Consider the following 12,963-nt stretch of genomic DNA (forward strand, 5'->3'; position numbering starts at 1 on the left):
AGTTTCAAATTCCAGGCCTTTCTAACCCCGTGTTCGGATTTATGGCTTGCGATCAGAAGAGTTATGCTTTGGGTGGGCAGATACAGTAAAATAAAAACCTTTCACTTTTCAATTCGACACAGACCCACTCCCTTTAGAGGTGATTTTGCTTTAGTGTTTACACATTTCACATAAAGTTCAGCTGTGCCAGATGCCTTGAAGAAATACTATAAATCCCATATTTGGATTCTTAATATTTTCTTGCATTTATGACTAGTAAACCCGCCTCGCTCTGAATTTGCTTTTTCCAAGCTCCAGGGTGCAAGTGTCTCTGCGCTCCATCTCCATTTAGTCTCTGCTGGTCTGTGGTGAATTGCTAGGTCAAAGCCCGACTTTGACCTGATCTTTCCTGCTTCTTTGTTTTAATCATATGAGGCATGGGATCCGGAAATCCAACAATTTCAGAAAAACACTGGTTAAATGCAACATGTTAAGCAGAACTGGAGTTTAAAAGTGTCATTAGAAGCTTGTTTGTGCTGGCTGGAGCGCACCAAGGTTGTAATAATTCATATTCTCAAGAGTCTTTGGATTTGTCTCTGTGCAGTGTCTTTTAAAACAGGGATAAAAAATAGAAATTCATGGTATAACTTAAGAGGCTTCGATGTGTCCTTTAATTTACGTACAATGTGAATTCCTGAATGTACAGACATCCAACATCAACCTGTTTTAAACATAAGAAATCCTTTCCAAGGCAATTAAATTCTGTCTAAGAATTTAACTGAAACACTGCTCTCTCTGGAATTAATTTAGATACTTTTCAGCAGATGACTAGCACAGAGACTGTGTTTGATCAAGCCCTTTTTTCCATCTGCAGGCGAAAAGAAAGTGAAACCATAATAAAAAATGACTGAGAATCTTCTTTGCTTTCTAAGTTTAAATCACAGGACTTCCTTGGACAAAGTCGTAGGACACAGGTTCAAACTGCCTGAGTGTCAGGCTTGACGAACACGCTCTCCACGCTAAGAGGACTTTCATCATGCTTTGGTGACAGCGCCAGTAATTGGAGTGCCCTCTGCCTTTAAGCACAAACCCACATGCTGCAGATACTATAATTCACATCCCTTCATTACGCACAGACACGCCCACCATGGGTTAAATCTGCGGGTGCTGAAAAGTCATCTGCCCTGATCAGTTGGGGAGCTTGTGACAGCAGAGCATCATATGTGGAGGTTAGATATCTCCACTAAGAGAGGGGGGGGGGGGGTCTTACAGACAGGGTAAACAGGAGGAACTTGTCTCCACTTTGGGGGGCCCTTTCTCCTTTTGATATGTTCATAAATCAGCGACAAGCAGTGTGGATGGGATAAAGGGAAGGCGAGAGAGTCAGAGGTTTTGGGACACCCGGGAGGGGAACAGCTGTCTTTGAGATTGCTCCAATGTGTGAGCGCAAGAGAAAGAATCCTTTTGTTTCCACGCGGTTTGCTGCTTCACCGCGGACCTTTCATGTGCACGGTGCAGACAAAGGCCCCATGCATCTCGGATGAGGCAGAAACCTCAGGAAGCGCGTGCAGGAGGAGTAATGAGGAGGGAGAGAGAGAGCGTAAACATGTTCCAGGAAGTGAAACAGCGTGTACATGCGGAGCGGTTTAACCAATGTGGATGCTGGACTCTGGCTTCAGAAGAAACCAGAGGAGGGTTTTGCAATCTTGGGGAGATTAGGTCACACTCAGAGGAGTTACCAAAATAATTGCTGTTATGTTTGCACATTTCAGAGTACTGAATTGAGTTCCGAACAAATTTGCGGGAGATCATTTTGCTTTTCTGATGAAGTTTTGATCTCTAAGCATCCTCAAAATGACCCCGTAACTCTTCTTCCCTATATTCAAACTTTATGACCAAATCACGTTATAACAGCCCTGAGAAAGTTAATAATTAAAGCAAAAATAAATTTACCGCAAAATATAATATGAATATTTTCAGCAGCCATGTTGCTTTTGTATTAGACAAGAGCTCCAACACTGCAGATGGAGTTTCTAACTTAACTTATGGTAATGTTCTGGATGAGACTGTCCATTGTCCCTGTGTAACCACAAATGCCGAAGGGTACTTCTGAAATGTGTATGAGCCGTGCAGTACTGTTGGGCTCTAAATTTGTATCGGACCAATTATCTGTTAGGCCTATGTTAAAAGTTGTATGGGTTTCTTAACACTGCACATGTATTAAGAGATCATTTGTGTGGAAGCAAATATATGCACATTTAAATGTAATCTAGGCCTGAATATAAATTAACTGAGAAAATGTAATTCAAATTCCATCTTGCTTTGGCCTTCAATCCCATTTGACGTTATTATTAAACGAAATGATTAAATGATTAAACTAGAAAATAATTGCTCTAACGAAAAATAATATAATGAAAATAAGTGCAGTTATTGCCGCCTTTAAAAGTATTCCCCCATTTCTTCTTATCTAGTCTAAAAGGATCAAACGACTCAGATATATCAGTTTTATGTGGTGGGTGGCGGTTGATCACAATTTTACTTTCATCAAAGTGGTTTTATGCATTTATTTTGCTGCAAGATGTTGGTTTCCAAAAACACATGGTTAAAAGTCCTTTGCTCATCACTGGAGGGGGGATGAGGCCACCAGATGTTTGCTGCTGTCTTTGTTGTTGGGGATGAGTCCTTAAATACAGACAGTCCATGTGCCTTCTGAACTGAGACACATCAGCAAAGTATTTAAGTAAGAGACGAAATGAGAGATGAAATAATTCATCCAAATAGATTTAAGCAGGAATGTTTTAAGACTGAGATGTATACATAATAATAAATCCGAAACTCTGAGAAGAATCATTCAATATTCCTTTATGCATTTTTCTTAAGTAATCTGACCTTTAATCTTGGAAAACAAAGATGAGTTACTTGAAATGTCAAAATACATAGTAAAACATTACTACTGCTGCTGGTCTCCCTGCCTCTGCACGGAAAAAAGCTTTAGCACGAAGCCCCCCGCTCCAAGAATAACTGTTTATTATCTTTTTATTGCTCTTGTCAAGCTTCCACTTGTGTGGCTCCTGATGCCTTCTGGTCAAATAAACAAATGTCTTGAAGGAAACCTTGGCAAGTGGCTTCCCTCATCTTCTAAATAAAGAACCCAGCAGAATGTTCACACTTTTTTTAGAAGAAGAAAGTTTATGGCAAGCATACAGTATGTATCGGATGTGCTAGCCTATATCATTACGAGGGATACTTTTGATCAGACTTGAAGCACTTAATAAGGAGCTTTTTTTTGTTTCTCTTAAATAAATGTTTTCATTTTTTTCACTTCATTTCTCATACTGCAACGTCATAATCATCAGAGTTAATCACAGGAGACAGGCGGCTACCTACGCCTCTGGAAAACTTACTTGAGCGCAGGGCATTCAAGGACTTGGCAGACACCAACTTCAGTCTTCTACTTCACAGTGAGCATCATAGTAAGAAGACTGGCAGTAAAAAGAGAGGGAAATGAGACATATTCTACACTGTTCATGCCAAGAAAGTGCCGGAAAGATGCTGAAACTTCCTCAAGCAAGTGAAATAAATCATAACAGTTAATGAAGAGCAAAAGCTGCTCAAAACCTTGTAGTCACTGAAAGGAAGTGTGAATTTCTGTATGGTGGATATAGACTGACTGAAGTTCAAAAGAAAGTCAGAGCCCTCACACAAGTCATTTTCCACGCCAGAAATGCAAAGAAACGCAGCATCTTGTAACCCAGCATTTTCCATTTATTTCTGAGTAGTCTCTCAGCTGCAAACATTTCAGTTTCTAAACAAAATGAAATGCAGTCATGCTGTGCTTTTCAATAAATACTGAGAAATATATAGAGGAAATACTGCACGCTCTGTGTGTACAGCAGCTGAGGAAATTGGTTGGTGTGGGTGTATTTGTGGAAGGATTGCTAATGATTTCCCTTTTTGATTTATCAGTTTTTCTGGCACACAAGGAAGTACTTATTCAAGTTGGGTCTCATAGGAGAGCTCAAAATGTCTTAATGCTAATAGTTAACTTAACAGTTATGTAGAGCAGATGCAAATTGTAAATTTAAAAAGGAAACTTTTAGGTGCTTTTATTGCCATGGATTAGTTATGAGGGGCAGTAGGTGAAATGATGTAAATCTTGTCAATGTTTTCTCTTATGCTGCAGTTGGATGAATTTACTGGAATTAATAGATTAAGGAATAAAGGGAGGACAGCTTTCCTCTGAGCACTTAAACTCATCAATTAATTTTGGTGAAGCAGGTAAATGAGACAAAATAAAATAAATTACAAATGTGGCTTAATATAGTTAGAAAAGCATCTCTATTACAATCCCTCAAGCCAAAGTCAATACTCAGACATGGTTTAGGGCTGCAACTGACTATTATTTGTGTCTTTTAGTCTATGAAATGTCCCGAAAATATATATAACTTTCCACAGTTCCCCCGAAAGATATTAAATCCAAAGAAAAAATGAAAAAGGAGCTGATATTCACATTTGAGAAGCTCCAAATAGTAAATGTTTTGTATCTTTGCAAGAAAAATGAATTAAACTATATAATCATTCCAAAACGGATCGTTTCGGCTCTTCTTGGTGGATATTTTATGGAGTTACAAGTAACCTCATACTACAAGAAAACATAAAACAATGATTTTTTCAAATGGTGTTCAAAAGGGGGTGGCAGACTTCCTCCCAAATGTGTTGGTCACTCTAAAGTGTCCCATCGTCATGCAAAATGGGGATGACTAGCTATAGATAATGACACACACTGACATATCTCCCACAGGTGAAACTTGTGAATCACCCTCTTTGTTTTGGTGACCACAACCTTCTGTCATTTAGATATATAGTTAGAGCTGTTCATAACACACACATACACACACTAAACTGACTGGGTCAGCTGTTGGGTCAGACATGGCACCTAAACTATAAAACATAGGACATCCTCTGTCTGTCACTGGCATAACAACGTCTGGGTTGGCACATCGGAACCTTGACTGTCATCTTTACTCACTCTCACCATCTGTCCAATACATATCACAAGTGAAAGGCAAAAGATTGCAGCGATAAAACACTTTTGTGTCAGAAACAAACATGCTTTGGACAGTTTAATGAAAAATGGCTAGGTGAAACCAAATTTAAGGAGCTATTTAAGTGACCTAATGCATGTCTGTAGTGTAGGAATCTCCCTATCCGTATTGGCATTTGTCCTTCGGGCGACAGGATCAACAAACTTTGCACAGATTTATTTTGGTATGTTGTATAATGATGCTTCTTCGGATTAAGAATTTAATACGGCACTAAATAACAGGTGTGAATGCTGGCTGACTCAGCCTCTGAAGCATCTTTCCTGATCTATTCCAATACTCTCTGATGTAGATCCAGCAACAGCACTTGAAGAGTAAATACATGCTGCAAACATAGTCAATGTAACAGAATCACTTCGTCATAAATCAAACAGGGCAGTTCGCCTGAGGACTCGTAGCCGTTAGTGTCAGCAGTGGCGGTGATGAAAAAGACGAAGAGCTCCGGTGTCCTGATGCAGGGCCGAGTGTCATGCTCAGTTTGAGCATGTTTGTGACCTGGGCTCAGTTGTGACACTTGTGAGTAATGGCCTTGTCCTCTGAGTTAGGGCACCCCAGAGTGAGGGGGTTAAGAACAAGATAAGGCACCAGGGAGATAAGATTTTATGTTTGATGGCATTTCTTGTGTGCTGGCGAGGAATTGCGACGAGAACTGATCTTCTGAAAGGACTGGATCAGTGTCCGATTTAAAACATGCAGGGATGAGCCCCCTGAGCGCCATATGAGCAGCGGATTGGGCGACAAATGGGCGTCTGAACAGCAATATAATGTTTGTGGTCAGAGCAACCTTCACATTTGGCCTGACGGTGACATCTTTGAGGAGTCTGTAATTGAAAACCTCGTCAGTCAATCCCACATTTGGCCTGAGGGTTGATGTTCTGGAAGTGCTGGTGGCTTGTTGCTTTATTTTTCTTTCAAAAGGACCCTTTTCATGAATGTGTTCAGTGATCCGAGAGTGAAGGGATTCCTGTGCTATAAGGCCATTTTAGGGTCATGGCACTTTTAGCATCTTGGAAATCCTTTATGATCTTTGGCCTGACACTTACAGGAGTGCAAGACCAAATAAAACTTGAAATATTATTTTAAATCTGACATTCTGAGTCTTGAGAGATGTCTTAAAAAAAATGAGAAAAGTTTCATTTTGGTAGCTTTCAGCTGTAAAAGAATGTGGCTCTTACATTAATTGACTCATTTACCATGTGACAGAAGACAAACTAGTTAAAGGCCTTCCCAATGCCCTGGGTCGATCGGACAGTTTCAATGTACTCAGTCGAACAGGCTAATTTCCTCTCTATTAATCACAGCAGCCCTTTCACTGACAGATGGGGAGACTCTTAGTGATCATGGAGAACAATGTCATTAGTTCAGTAGTGCTCTTAAACTACTCTAAGCTTCCTTTTCCGACCCTATACTAACTGCTCCCATACAACAATGGGCCAAATAGCAACAGAGAAGCCCGAGCTTGAGGGGCATGGTTAAGGGGAGACCCCTGACATTAAAGTATGGCCAATGGCCGAAAAAATACACTAATAATTGTGAAATCCAAAAGTATGAATATTTTCCTTGGTCTCCAAAATGCTTGGAAGACGCCTGAGGAAATCCAAACACACCTCAGATATTGCAAAATTACATTTAACTAAAGCAAATAAAGGAACGTATATCACTTTTTTGCAGCTTGGTTGAGGGCCAACAAAAACTTCTGCTAAGAGCCAAATTTAGCCGACAGGCCCCTCTTTGGGCGGCCTTATTCTCAACACAAAATACTGTGCTGCCAAACCAGACACTCAAAAACTGGCTCCTCTGAGTACCAGTGACCATGATGGCGGGTGTTGACCAGGTTGTGTGCGTCTCACTGTGGATGAATGGCGGCACTCCTGAGCATGGGTTCAGCGCCAGGCATTTCAAACAGAGTGGAATTACCAGTTGCTCTCGTACCTCAACGACAACCAACTCCCCCTGCAAAGACATGCAGCAAATCTCAACTTCCCTATCAAATCCACCCCTTACACACACATACACACACACGCACAACACTTGATACCGTGAGCTGCACATACAGTGGATCAGGGCGGACACAAATAACTCCATCAAAGTTTCGAGTGATTCAAGCAGACCCCCAAGGTCCACACGGGCCATTTGTTCACTCTCAGCAGCATCTCACAGGATATAACACAGACCGTCTCACACATGAGTCGGGTCCCTTTTCACTTTGATAATGTGCCTTGATAGCAATTTAATCTGATATTTAAATGTAGCATTCTCAGGGTTACAGTACAACCAGCTTTTTCGGCAGGTAAACTGGGGAAAAAGTGCAGAGTTATGATGTCAAAATTTAGACATAAGTCTTCTAGATTGTTATGAAAGAGTGAGTTTTTCGAAAGAATACCAAGGCTGATGAAGGATAATATAACGTACGACAACTCAAAAAGATTAAAGGCAAAATAAGATGCAAATCATGGCGTGTTTCTTTTCACTATACAATTATTATTCATTATGTTCATTGCTGCCAGTTGGAGGTTAAATGGAGCTATGCCGTTAGTGTGGATACAAACATTGCAACTACTGCTCATCATCTGAGGTTACAGCACTGAGATACAGTCAGAGACACAAGAGCTGGCACTGGAGCTAACCGCTGTTTGTAGTGACAGGCCTCACAAAAGCCTCCCGTTGGGAGTCAACAAACATGCTGTCTCATGAAGATGACAAGGCCCCCCATCAAACACATCCACACACAAAAGGATCATTGGGATGCTTACAATGTCAGCCTTTCATTGAACGGGCATGGGTGCTTCCCCACTGGACCCAGAGTCCCAACATGTTGCCATGACGCTTAAAATACAAACCGAGCAATGCCCAACGAAAAGGCCATCATAAGTCCACTGACCGGAATAAAATCAAATAAAAATATACATGGTGCACCATAGATCTAAGGAATGAAGGATAACATGAGGTGCTGGGGTAATGGAAGAAATGCTGCATGAGGAGGGGAAGGCAATGGCAGTGAAGATGTAGTAGACAGGGGAAAGATCACGAAACAAGATCACAGTTTTGCTGTTTAATTTCAAGCTCCATTAACTGCAAGCTAATGGAAGACTGGACCTGGAACTCTGAATGACACAATGTTTGCTTCTTGCCCTACCAAGTATATTTTCCTCATAAACTCTTTAGTTTTAACATTTGCATGATTAATATCCTAGTGTGGAGTCAGACTGTGAGTCAGCCTGACATCTCCGTTGCAGTCTATGTTCCATAAAGCTCTAAACACATTTTGTGAAAGCAGCCGCTACTGCAGAGTTTGGACCCAATTAACAAGCGCTTACAAAGGAACTACATGGCCTTATTTCCAAAATCCCTTTGGCATCTTTTAAGATCTATTCTATTCATCCTATCTATCTATCTATCTATCTATCTATATATATATATATATATATATATATATATATATATATATATATATATATATATACACGTTTACAGCCTGTTGTGCCCGAGACTGTTTCCTGTTATCGAGCATCTGTGTTTGTGCTGCTTTGGATGTGCTTTCTTCTCATATATACAACAACAACAACAGAACAGGCATGTACAAAGTCAAGGTCAACCAGTCTAAAATTGGATCCATTTGGAAGTGTTCTACCGGCATTAGCTAGCTGAATCCTAAACCGTCAGCAACCAAAACAGAATGCAAATGTCTCGAGACCCAGATCCAAACCTATTGCTGACCTGCCTGGGTATAGCATGCAGCAACCCGTGACGACGTGGCCCAAGTTGGCGTTTGATACACCTGCTCAGGTCTCCAAGACTGCCGTCTCCAGCCGCCCCCCCACAGGATTCCGCTATGCTCGTCCTCCTGCCAGGACCTGCCCCAGCAACACTAGCCAGCACCAGCACCAGAAACACTAAAGTGGCTCCCACTAAGGGGACCAGCACTCAGAACTCAAAGATCTCAGCCACATACAAGAGGTCAACAAACCTCCGGTCTCAAGTACCCTCAGTCAGTACAGAGTTAACATGGAGACTGCAGAGGAAAGAAGAGCAAAACTTGCTGGATCGATGTCCTACAAGGGGAAGAGTTTCAGGACCAGCCAGGGCGATGGCCGAACCCTCTAAAACCAAAGAGCCTGCAAAACCTGCAGCTGATCTCAAACCAAAGTCTCATCTGTACAGAGAAACCCGACCCTGAACCCAGACTCTGTTGCCGCTGCTCAGTGTGCAGACACACAGGGAGCAGCGTCAACACAAGGCCACACTCCACTCATCATGAACACCACTATGGACCTGCTGGAGAACTCTAATGCAGGTCTGCTGCCCGGGGACTCACTGGGCAGTGTGGATGATATTGTTGTGAACCTGTGTGGTGCTTCCGAGGCCCCGGTGACTCCCTCTAAATGCGATGAGCCCTCGCCGGTGACAGATGTGTGCTCTGTTGCTGAAATGGAGGACAGCAAACCAGAGGATAGATGTAAAGAGGAGCTGAAGAAGGGAACGCCTGAGGATGTTAGCAAGCAGCCAAAGATTGAGCAAGTGAAGGATCAAGTGGAGACGGAGGAAAAGGAAAGTGATGATGTAGAATGTGTGACAGAGAAACCACCACAGAGGGAGGGGGCTTCAATGATAAAGTATAGTGTGAAGACAACCTCATACCTGCAAAGTGTCAACAACCAAAGTAGATCTAAGAAAAAGAGCAACATCAAACATCTGAAGTTCCTGACACCAGCGGGACGTTCCTGCCGGCGATGCTGGCAGGGTGGACCACGAACCCTGCTTGTCCTCCCTTGCTGAGCTGGTTGAGCTGGACGAGGATTCAGTCTCCTACATCTACAGGAAGAACCCCGCTCTGCTGGAAGACCTGCTGGAGCCCCATCTGTCAGGAGCCCTGTGTGGGACTGAAGCTAACGGACACTATTTGTATTGAGTTTTATTTGTCCTCTTCTATCCTCTAACACTTTGTTCATATTTTAAATAAATGTGACCTGTATATCCAAATGCACTGCAATACTTTTTGTTTTTTAAAGATCTATTCTATTCAAAACACTCTGCATCATGGTTTATGTTTGATTTTGCATACACTCATTTTCCAGCATTTTATGGGGCATCTCTTTCCAGGGGCGGAGTACTTTTGATTTGTTGCGTTCCTAACCTAGGCACAGTAACTTAGCTCCCCTCCGTCAAGGCTTTCGCTGCAGCTGAACTTCGGCTTGTGCCAGAGACACAATACTCTCCTCAGGGCTTGTGCTTGAGCTCACTGTTGGCAGGGATTTGGTTTTGGACACTTTAACCTGCCAGCAAATGTGGGTGGGCAGCTGGTAGTAACCTGAGCTCCATCTGATCAACGCCAAGTTCTAACTCGGTGCTGTCCCCGGGGCACTATTTCTAACCTTACAGCCTGGTGCCCGACCTCACCACGACTGTCTCAAAACGCCAAACAAAGACCACATTGAGTACCTAATGAAAATGTGATACTAGAATGTGTTTCTCTTTAAATACTTAGAACAACCAGCACTTTCTGGGAATGCAACAGTGTTTCCAGACAAAGTAACTTTTATGCGGTCGTGATTGTCAGGAAATAGTGGTTTCTGAAAGGGTGTAATATCTTAGTTTCGGTGGGCAAAATGATCAAAACATTTACACTTCAAAGAAATTGAATTCCACTGTGCTCTAAAAGCAGATAATCAGCAAGTCAAGTGTGACCTGGACATTTCTCAGCGGCATTTGCTTTGCCTCTTGGCTTGGAAAGACCTCAGACACTTCATTAAAATGGACAGGTTATTCCTGAATGATGAAACACTGTCTACCTTCGTTACACTTTCTTTCTAGGACTTGAAAGAAGAGCGGAAGAGTGAGTGATGAGGCATTCCTGATCCAGCTCCCATTTAGGCATTACCCCGAAGACTTTTGCCATAACTCAATTGTTTCAAGTACCTGAACGCTGATATCTCAGTAGTATTGAAAGTATATTCACTGGAGTTAGGAGAACTGTAACTATGTGCCAGTACACCTCTTTTCAATACACTGCATTTAATCAAATATATCAAATTAAATATCTGACATAAATGTAAAACATACATTTGCTTGTGTTTCAAATTATGCATTTTTGTGAAAACAGAAACCATGAGTCTGTATGCACTGTGTAGAATCAGCGCGGCTGGCAGCAGTGCACAGTATGAGGTAGTGTGCTGAGGAAGGGTGGAGGTGTTCAAGGGTGCAACGCAATCACAGACAGCAGGCACTTTCTCTCCAGTTGCCGTTGGTATACAACTTTAAATCCAAGCACAACACCAAGCTGGTTGCAGAGTCAGAGTGTAGCTTTGTCCAGTCTCGGCGCGTCGGTGTTTACAGACAGGGCAGACTAAAACCATCGGCGTCGATCTTATGTCACGATGACGAAAAGCTGAGACTCTGTTTAAGAAAAACTGGCCGGATTTATCGGACCTTGTTTACAATGTGCTTAGAGTTCCCAAAGGAAAAATGTTAAACCCTTTCCTGAAATATCAATATTTGCATAACAGCCTGCTCAACATTGGGATTTTATGGCAGGATTTGCAAATTGGACCAAAAGTACGACCTACATATCTCCGATTCACGGTTAACAGCAGTCTCCTATGTTGGTGATTTAGTGTGTTAAGTGCGAAGTGGTAAACAACCACTCATAATTTCTTATTTTGGGGGATTAATCACATGTGCTTTGTCCTTTGAAACTACACGTCATATACCTGCCAACCAACTGTCAACAGCTGCAAGGTGCTGTGAACTGTCAAGAGAGTGATGTGGCATTGGTGCAAAGTTCAGACAAGGAACTAGTTTTTAATTCATAGTGCTCAACGCGAAGTAACAAACAGCAGTCCGACTGCTGTGGAGTGTGCAGCTGTTGAGTGCATTGAATCATGTAAATAAAACAACGTCAGTGGCATGCTAGGCGTTTACCCATGGGGAGAGCATACTGTGAGGTGACCATATTGGGAGAATAATAATACCCTTCCATGTGAACCATTTACTAATTTCTTAGCATTATTTTATATTTGTATTTATCTAAAATCAATAGAACCATCGACCCAACAGCTCATTTTAATTCAGTCTGTATTTCTATTTTCTGTTTTCACTTGTGGGTTAGTTGTATTGAAGTGATGTATAGGGGAATGTCAAAGAATAGTTCAAATGTGAGCTATTATACATACGATAATATCCTCTATTAATTATATGTTATGTAATAGGCTTAAATCACGTTAACACAGTATTCTGCAACAAAGTTTCCCACACTTTATCGTGCTTGTATTTCCATTTATTTTAATCTACATCATGTATTTATTACGTTCTATATTAAATGCCTATATGGACTGAGAAGCTAACCTTGGAAATATCTGTCAGATTAACAGCCCATATAATCAGATCACAGCTTAAGTTGGATGAACCCCTGATCATGTGAAATGTTAAGCAATAATTGTGCTGTAATTCATCCTCCACACTTGTAGACATGACTGTAGTATCAAAAAGTGTGTTCGCTAAAAAAGGAAAGGTACACAGCTACTGTTATGGCTCTCATGTTCACAGCTGTCCACGCCTCGTTGGAGGACATCGCCATGCCCTCCCCCGTCTGAAAACTTAATAGCAGCCTCTCTAGGCGTCTTTCTGAGGTTTAAAGCTCATAATTTACCAAAGGTTAATACTGCAACACTTATGTAATTAAGTCACGGAAAAGGAAAGTGTCATCCTTGTAAATGTTGAAGTTATACAAACAGGCCTTGTAGATTCATGGACCTTTTAAAACTAGTGTTTAAACCCAATCTTCTATGTGGTGTTCAGTTATGCACAGAAGTAATATTTGACCTTGCCACAATGACTGAATAAATTACATTATGCTCTAGTAATTGTACAACTCTGATCAGACAGG

At 41.6% G+C, this 12,963-nt stretch overlaps 1 protein-coding gene and 1 pseudogene across 1 annotated transcript in view; one reads left to right on the forward strand and one right to left on the reverse strand.

Annotated features, from left to right (window-relative positions):
* LOC134876345 (collagen alpha-1(XXV) chain) overlaps nucleotides 1–12,963 on the reverse strand; it is a 136,881-nt gene that overhangs the window by 103,241 nt on the left and 20,677 nt on the right. The window lies entirely within an intron of this gene.
* LOC134876086 (cytoskeleton-associated protein 2-like) lies at nucleotides 8,657–10,052 on the forward strand (annotated as a pseudogene).

This window comes from Eleginops maclovinus, chromosome 14 (genome assembly GCF_036324505.1).
Source record: "Eleginops maclovinus isolate JMC-PN-2008 ecotype Puerto Natales chromosome 14, JC_Emac_rtc_rv5, whole genome shotgun sequence".
NCBI lineage: Eukaryota > Metazoa > Chordata > Actinopteri > Perciformes > Eleginopidae > Eleginops > Eleginops maclovinus.